The sequence below is a fragment of the Macrobrachium nipponense genome, chromosome 38, assembly GCF_015104395.2.
Source record: "Macrobrachium nipponense isolate FS-2020 chromosome 38, ASM1510439v2, whole genome shotgun sequence".
In the NCBI taxonomy this organism is placed as follows: domain Eukaryota; kingdom Metazoa; phylum Arthropoda; class Malacostraca; order Decapoda; family Palaemonidae; genus Macrobrachium; species Macrobrachium nipponense.
In genome coordinates, this window is record NC_061098.1 from 48,950,657 (window position 1) to 48,958,857 (window position 8,201).

Below are 8,201 nucleotides of genomic sequence, written 5' to 3' on the forward strand. Positions count from 1 at the left end.
GTAAAGAAGAAAAAACCAAGTCTGTGTTTCTTTACTGCCACAAGCTATCTAGGCAGTATGGAGAGTAACTTCGACTTGAAACTGATCCCTGAGTATGATGGCAGAAACGCACAATCTGTTATGGAGTGGCTGGAGAAGTTGGAGCTGGTTTGCAAGCTTCGGAAAGTTGATGATGTGGCCAGTGTGATTCCTCTGCGGCTTACAGGTGGTGCCTTTGCAGTGTACTTACAGTTACCCACAGCAGATAGGAAGAAGGTTGACAAGGTGAAAGAAGCATTGTTGGCTGCGTTTGCTGTTGATCCCTATGTAGCCTATGAACAGTTTGTCAGTAGGAAGTTGCACAGTGGAGAGGCACCGGATGTCTACTTAGCTGAGTTACATCGACTCGGATCCCTGTTTGGAGGAATTTCTGAAAAAGCTCTTGCATGTGCTTTTGTAGCTGGACTTCCAGAGAGAGTTTCGTCAGCTGTTGAGAGCCGGGTCTCGCATGGAGGCCCTCGATCTGGAACAGATTTTGGCTCGGGCACGGGCGATTCTGAAAGATGACCTTCCTTCTGTTTCAGTGGAAACATGTTTTGGCGCCACAGGAAGCTTGGGTTCTGTGCCAGTAGAAACAACAGTTCAGAAATGTCATGTATGCCTTGGACCAAATCACTTTGCCAGGGACTGTCTTTGCTCGCAACCGAGTAAATGGTCGATTTCGGAGAAGGGTTAAAGTGCTATCGGTGTGGTGGAATGGGGCACATTGCATCAGCTTGTCCCGGGAAACGAGCAAGGAGAGGAGGCATCAGCGCCAGCCTCCTCTCTCCAAACCCACTGAGTAAGGTGCTGCCAAGTACTGTTTTGAGTGTAGAGGGTCTTCAGTGTTGCGTGTTAGTAGACACTGGGTGTTCTCAAAGCATCGCTCATGTCTCATGCTGTAAGGCATGGAACAAGTGCGCAGTTAGCATGATAACTGTGAGTGGGCAAGAATGGGTGTGTGAAGGAATGGGCGTCGTGCACTTGCAGCTCAGTAAATGGAGCTACTGCCAGCATTTCTGTATGTGTAACTACTCTAATGCCCCTCGGTTTTAAATTTCTTCTCGGCATGGATGGTGTGAGGGCTCTAGGAGGAGTCACTGTCGATACCCAGGGTGGTGTACGTTTTGGAATGGAAGACACTCTTTTTTCTGCAGCTGCTGATGTGAAGGTGGGGGTGGATGAGCGTGATTTTAGTGCAATTTATGATCCTGTGATTAAATGTTGGACAGCTACATGGAAATGGTCTGAGGGTAAGGAGCCTGGCGTCCTGGAGAATGGAGTAAAGGCATATTCTGTACCTCAGGAGGCAAAGGACCTGTATGAATCAGAGCTACAAAGATGGGTGAATGATGGCTGGCTGCTTCCTTATGATGAGAATAAATATGGACCAGCTAAGGGGCTTATTCCCCTCATGGCTGTTGTACAGCAAAATAAAAAGAAGGTGCGGCCTGTACTGGACTTCAGAGAACTGAATACGTACATTGATGCATTTACAGCAGACTCGGATGTGTGCTCAGACAAACTACGTGAGTTGGCGCAGGCAAGGAGTGAATGTATCTGTAGTAGACTTGGCTAAAGCTTACCTGCAAATAAGAATCCATGAGTCTCTGTGGCCATACCAGACTGTATATTTCAAAGGCCAGAGGTATTGCCTGACTCGACTGGGGTTTGGCTTGAATATTGCTCCGATGGTAATGAAATCTGTTTTAAACTGTGTTCTCCTTCAGGACCCAATGTAAGAAAAAGGAACATCAGCTTATATGATGACATCTTTGTGAATGAAGATATTGTTAAGGCCAGCCGTGTAGAGGAGCATCTTAGAAATTTTGGGCTAGTAAGTAAGCCACACCAAAGACTTGCTGAAGGGGCTCGAGCATTGGGCCTGAGAGTTTGGGGGGAGCAGGAGAGTCTTTTTTGGAAAAGGGACAATGACCTGGGCGATGCACCAAGACAATTGACTCGGCGAGCAGTGTTCTCATACTGTGGTAGACTGTTAGGCCATTACCCTGTTTGTGGATGGCTGCGAGTGGCGGTAGCATTCATCAAGAGAAGAGTCAATAAAGTCACTGAAGGATGGGACGACGTCATTAATGATGATTACATCAAAATGTGTTTGCAGGAACTTCTGGAGAAGGTTAAGAAGGATGACCCTGTGAGAGGACAGTGGAAATGCACGTGCAAATCAAGATCTGGGTGGATGCTAGTTCTCTTGCGCTTGGTGTTGCAGTGGAAGTAAATGGTTCCATTGTGGAAGATGCCAGCTGGCTGCAGAAAGACGACTCTTGCCACATCAATATGGCTGAGCTAGATGCAGTCATTAAAGGATTGAATCTTGCACTGGCTTGGAAGATACAAAAGGTGGAATTAATGACTGACTCATCTACTGTGCATAGATGGATTTCAGATGGACTTTTAGGAAAAAGCAGATTGAAGACTAAGGCCGCAAGTGAAATGCTCATCAGAAGAAGACTAGGAATAGTCTTGTCATTGATAGAAGAGTGTGACCTCCAGCTGTCTATTACACTTGTGTCATCTGCCAATAATAAAGCTGACAGTTTGACACGTGTACCTCAGCGCTGGCTGAGGGACCTTGGTTCATGTCACCAAGATGCAAAACTTGTGTGTGCTTCTGTTGTCCCTGCCATTAGTGATGGAATTAAGGAGATCCATCATGCTGTGCTGTCACCCGGGTGTGAGAAGAACTCTCTATTTTGTGAAGAAAGTCCATCCAGGAGTTACCAGGCGGCAAGTACAGGCTGTTGTCAAATGCTGTGAGGCATGCCAGTCAATAGACCCGGCCCCAGTAAAGTGGCAGAAGGGTAGTCTGGAAGTGGATAGAGTGTGGCAGAGAGTTGGCATGGATATTACTCACTATGATGGATGGCCGTATCTTACTCTCATTGATTGTGGACCATCTCGATTTGCCATCTGGCGTCGGCTCCATTTTCAGACCAGTGAGAGCATCATCGGGCAACTTGAGACAGTGTTCTATGAATGAGGAGCGCCGGAGGAACTGTTAACTGACAATGACCCTGTTTTTTGCAGCAAACTATTTGCTGACTTTGCAAAAAAGTGGTGCGTGCATCTTAATTTTAGATGTGCTTATGTTCCATCAGGAAATGGTATAGCTGAGAGATGCCATCGAACTGTTAAAGTCATTGCTGCAAGGAAAGGCTGCAGCATTGCAGAGGCTGTATATCTGTATAATTTGATGCCTCGTGATGACTGCGACTCAACGACTGCCTGTCAGTATGCTGTATTCTTACCCTGTGAGAGTCCGAGGAGTGGATCCATGCTCAATGAACAAAGTGGCAGTGAGTGGCCCCTACAAAGCAGGTGATGAGGTGTGGGTAAAACCATCCAACATGCGATGCAATATGCAATTTGAAAGAGCCAAGGTTACGAGAGTTTTGTCAGAACAAGCTGTTGAAGTCAATGGAGTTCCACGCCATGTTAGAGATCTTCTTTCGTGTTCTTCACAAGGATTGATATTGAGTGAGGAAACTACTGATGCTGAGGATGAGGAGCTTCTTATACAGCTTCCTGTTCATGAAGATGAGGGGAAAGAGGAAGATTCAAGCACTGTTGCTGAGTGTAACGCGATTCCAAGACATTCAACAAGAGTTAGAAGAGCTAGAGTTTGTAATATATGTGAATGTAATTCAGGGGGGAGTGTATAATTATTGTTTGAAACTGTTAATTACTGTTTGGGTTTAATTGGACAGTTTATGTATAAAGGTATTTCTGTTGTTGTGGGTTATTAAGGAAGAGGTGTAAATGACTGTTTATGACTAGTTGAGTTTGTATATTACTTGTTGTTGATTGTCAATGATTATTTAAGATGTTCTCTTGGAGAGTGGGGAGTATGTGTGGTTAGTTGAAGTCAAGCCCTGTAGGAGATTATTACCTCTCCACCAAAGGATCGTTGTGTGTCTGTATCCATTATATATATATCATTTTTTAAGTAAAGAAGAAAAAACCAAGTCTGTGTTTCTTTACTGCCACAAAGAGGGAGAGAGTGCATGGATGACATGTCACCTGGATGGCTTATAGTACCAACACCCAGCCCAAGCCAACAACCCCGGACAGACCTAGAAGATCTCAACGCCTCAGGGACAGATTTCGTCACCATCAAACGACCAATTAAAATCCCTGCTTACTGACCTACCCACCGTTTACACACGCCTTGCCCGCTATAAATACATGTAAACCAGTATCTTAATTCACTTTGTTGTATACTCTCATAGATGACTGCCTGTGTGTTGTCGACACATCAGAGGAAATAAACCTAAGACAACTGAAATCTTTATATGTCCTTAGGAAACCTGATACACCAGCTACATGCTGTTGAGAAAAAGATAATAAGAATTGAGAAGATTCTATATAAATTAAATTTCATTGAAACAGCTATAATATTCAATGCTACTGCCTCAGAGAAGGCCTCCTTCCTGATAATGCTATCAATAATATTAAAATTTTCCTTGTTTAAATAAATCATTTTGTGTAGAAAGAATTTGAAAATTGTATCCTTACTTGGTCTATTCTGGTTTAACAGAACTATAGACCTACTGTATACTAGACTGCATGCTACTAGACACTGCAAGATGCTGTGTAGGCAACATAGTTACTTTTTACCTTGAATAATTGCTTTACATGTCTCTGGGATTATATATACCCCGACAAACGACTTGTGGCGTGTAAGCGAATTATGTCCAGCAACCTCTCATACAGTGATTTTGGTTGTGTCAAACTACAAGTGTGTGTTTTTAATTTCTATAAGAGGGAAGACCGTATGTAATAATTCCATGTCGGTCTGCTCGTCCATTCTCGGGTAATTAAACTAGTCACCAAGGTAAAGTTTCAATTCATTAAATCATGAGATAATTAATTTCATTTCTTCAACCATAGTTCCATCCAGGTTCTCCGTTTTCACTGGGGTTTTCCCGTTTCTGCTGCAAGAGCGCAGTCTATAGCATCATCACTGAGTCAAGCTGCCATGTCCTTGCTCTACCAGGTTTCGGCAAACTGAAGTGAATCCGAATGTCTATGGGCAACGCGGATGCTGGAGACAGAACGGAACCTGATCTTTCAGTCGTATCGTCTATGGGGTCCTTTAGACCCTTTTCCTTCATGTCATTCAATAGTTCATCTTTCCACCTGAACTTTGGCCTTTCCCTCCCTCTGCTGCCCTCCACCTCCATGTTCATAACCCTCTTACATACGTGTTCGTCTTCTCTCCTCATGAAATGACCAAACCATTGCAGTCTTCTTTCCTGAGCTTTTTTTGAAACCTCTAATACTTTGACTGTCCCCCTGATCAATTCATTCCGGATCTTATCTCTTTTTGTGACACCACACATTCACCTCAGCATTCTCATCTTGGCCACTTCCATTCTTCTTTCTTGCTCTTTCTTTATTGGCCAAGTCTCTGCCCCTTAGAGAATGGCTATGGTCTAACTACGCTTTTATAAAACATTCCTTTAACTTTTGCACTGATCCTCCTGTCACAGAGTATACCTGATGATTCTCCAATTCATCCATGCACACTGAATTCTATAACTCACTTCTGCATCCAGGTTTCCATTCTCACTCATAACAGAACCAAGGTATTTGAAGGAGCTAACCCTCTTTATGTCTTCTTGGCCCAATTTCACTGTTCCCTGCCATTCCTCTCCACTTGTCCACATATATTCTGTCTACGTTCTGCTAAGTTTTAAGTCTCTACTATCAAGTTCTTCTCTCCATCTTCCTAGCTTGAGTTGGGCACCTTCTCTTGTTAGCTTGTTAGGCCGGGTATTCATGCTCAGGTTTACCTGTCAGTCCACCCACGAACATAAAGGGATGGAGCCCCAACTGTGATTGTGTTTCTTCACAGCCGAAAATACACATATTTTGGTGTAGAGGAAACGTATTCACATGATGTGCACATTGCGGAAAAGCCGTGAATCGCTCTACATTTTATCATTAAATAATAAAAGGACATATACATAGATAAAAAAGGTATTTATAAGGAAGGGCGGACATTTGGTACGAATGTCGTCCTTATAAATACTCACCCCCCCAAAGACAATGATTAAGTGGTAATCATTGGTTGATGGTCAGCAGAATCTTGCAGGGGGCTTTGAGTCCACGGGTCCGTGATGACATTTATCAGGGAACATCTTCCGGGTTCTTGTCGTCTGGCGAGTTGGGAAGCAGGATGCCACCCCTGGTGGTGGACTTTGGGCGTTCGACTGCTTTCCTTGGGTGGCCCCGGTGACATCTAGGGGTGCTGGAGGGCTCTGGCAGCGCTGCATTCCGAGGTGGAGTTCTGCAAGGGCCTTCTGTGGGGATCGTCTTTGTCGGGATAACGGCGGGTTTGAGGCGGTCGATTGAGACCCAGTCCTCGCAGCTTTGGGGATCCACCTCCGGCAGCAGTACCAGGTCCTGGAGCGTATGCTAGGCTAGTCTCGGGTCCTCGGTGGCCATTTGGCTGGCCACCAGGTCAAAGATGTGGGTGGCCCTCTTGGGGACCAGGAGGGAGAAGGCCTGGAGGAGCTGGGTCTCCAGGCCTTCATAGGGGAGCTCACCAGGTTGGCTGACCCTCCATGAGGTGAGGAGGTTAAATATGTCTTCCAGGAAGGCTGCAGCGATGAGGTCCGCCTTGGCTCCTTTCTTGGTGATCGGTTGATTCAGAACTGGATCTCTGTGTGGTGTAGCCAGGCTGTGATGTTCTGTCTAGAGAAGGGGGGCAGCTTGATGGAGTGGGGCTCCAATGGTGTGGTGGCGGTGAGCGAGGAACCACTTGAGGAGGGCATGGATCGAACAGCGGGTTGGGGCGTTGAGGAACTTGAGGGGAGGGTGGCAGGCAGCTCCTGATTTTGAGAAGAGTTCTCTTGAGTCTGACATCTCATGCTTATGGTTGACAGATGTCATAGATGGCGGGCCAAACCGTGAAGACGAACGCCAAAACACACCTGTAGAGGACATGTCATTTTGAGTCTGCTATTGGTGTTGTGGTCGACCGCAGATGGGAACTCCAGAAAACCCAAACTAATCACCATAATGAGTCTGCTAAAGGCTTTCTGGGGTAGGGCTGAGGCCACTATCATCCTAAATCTGGGAGGTCAGCAGTTGTGAGGACTGAATCAGAAAAGGAGAGAGCTCTAACTAACTTTATTCGGCAGAGGCTGTACATAAGGCGGCATGTAGATGGAAACATAGTGTCCGTCACGCACGCACGAACAAACATAAACAAAAAGCAAAAAGGGATGGAGCCCCTGCTGTGATTGTGTTTCTTTACAGCCGAAAATACACATAGTATTTTGGTGTAGAGGAAACGTATTCACATGATGTGTACATTGGCTGAAAGGCCGTGAATCGCTCTACATTTTAGCATATAATAAAAAAAGGACATATACAGAGATAAAATGGTATTTACGAGGAGGGTCAGACATTCGGTACAAATGTCGTCCTTACAACAGGTCTCATGAGCTGACTATGGGTCATTCTTGGAGTAGCCAACATCTGCTTGCTCCTTGGCCCTTTGTCATGAATGAGACTACTTCCCTTATCCTGGGCTAAGAGCTATGCAATCTTCCTACTTGATGGGTTTCTCTTATTGCTGTCAAATACTCCCTTGCTCTTATAATGGAGTCCCTCAAGAACAGATTTCTTTATAAACGACCTCTCGGCACAGGTATCCAACAACCCTCACTTTTGCACAATGCAACCTTTAGGGTTATTGTGGCTGTAAGCAAGTTCGAATTCCTAGTCCTCTTATTTCGCAGTTCTGTAATAGTTAGTGTGTGTTCCAACTTGTACCCCACCTACCTTAGACTTATCTGGTTGATTTTGATTACATATAGCATTATGATGTCTAACAATGCAGCCGTTGTTACAACCATGGCTGTCAAGTCGGAACTGAAATGTTTATTGGATGCGCATATGAAACGTCCGTCCAGAGTTCTAAGTTGTTCTATCTTTCCTCCTCTAGTTACATTATAATTGACAATGTGTCCATATATGATTGCCTCTGCAAACTGCATATCCTCTAATCTGGTTTATCTTGGCTTTGTTTGTATTTTCTTTAGGCCATAACGCTCTTTTTATTTTGGTCTCACAGATTGCTCTTGTAACTCTTGTTCTGTTGTGAAAGCAGATGCTGTAGAAAATAAGATATAATATATATCTTATAAGTT

The 8,201-nt window shown here is 44.8% G+C and overlaps 1 pseudogene; it reads left to right on the forward strand.

Moving 5' to 3' along the window:
- Window positions 1-4,283, forward strand: LOC135209734 (uncharacterized; annotated as a pseudogene).
- The last annotated feature ends 3,918 nt before the right edge of the window (window positions 4,284-8,201 follow it).